Source organism: Monopterus albus, unplaced genomic scaffold (genome assembly GCF_001952655.1).
Source record: "Monopterus albus unplaced genomic scaffold, M_albus_1.0 scaffold5.1, whole genome shotgun sequence".
Lineage (NCBI taxonomy): Eukaryota > Metazoa > Chordata > Actinopteri > Synbranchiformes > Synbranchidae > Monopterus > Monopterus albus.
In genome coordinates, this window is record NW_018127885.1 from 1198812 (window position 1) to 1199668 (window position 857).

An 857-nucleotide genomic window follows, 5' to 3' on the forward strand; every position below is an offset into this window, starting at 1 on the left:
GAGAGAGAAAGAAAAGAGAAAGTAGAAGACAGTGTGGTGGGGGGTTCAGTACTGAGGCTTAACAAACCAATGACGCACACCGACTGTTGCTATGGCAGCTGAGTGTTTGATACGTCACTTGTGTGGGAATGTTATGAACTTTTTCATCCTGCATCTCTCTAAAATATTCTTCTTCTTTTGTCTTGTGGCATTTACCTTAGAGAAAGCTTTTAACTTGCCATCCTTCCCTCTGTTGACTACATACTGTATATCACATGGTTTATAATCTTTTCACAGGTTTACAAGCATTTGTGTGGATATAAGTTTGATGTGCGATAAAGTGGACTACAACTTTCCCATCATAATGTTGATTTAACACCTAGACAGCCTAATGGTTTGGAGTACTTGGGAATGAGGCAGGAATGGGGCTCAGTGATGAGGCCGCCATTTAGACTGGAATGCGCTAATCAAGATGCATACACACAGAGCATGTTTGCGGCAAACAGGAAATCTGTGGCAGACAGGAATTATTCATCAGGATGGCGAGGTCAGAGTTCAGCCCAGTTCCTGTGTGTGAGTGTGTGTGCCTTTATGAGCAACAGTGTATCACTCTATGTATGTGAGAGTGTCTTGGTGGTCAATCTGTATGGAGGGATGGTGTCAACCCCATTAACACCCTGTGAAATAAGGCTTAATGGCAGAGATCAAGGCCCTAAACATGACTCGGGGTCAGAGGTGAGGTAAGAAAAGCTTTCACAAATGAGTCCCTGGGTTCAGAGACTGGGAGGAGGACTTAAAACACCATTCTTTAAAGAAGAGGGTGAATGAATTAGGCCCCCAAAATTAAAAGGCTTCAGTAAACTGACACCTTTTGCTAT

At 43.2% G+C, this 857-nt stretch overlaps 1 protein-coding gene across 1 annotated transcript in view; it reads right to left on the minus strand.

Moving 5' to 3' along the window:
• The window catches only part of frmd4a (FERM domain containing 4A), a 63877-nt gene that overhangs the window by 17782 nt on the left and 45238 nt on the right, over positions 1-857 (minus strand). The window lies entirely within an intron of this gene.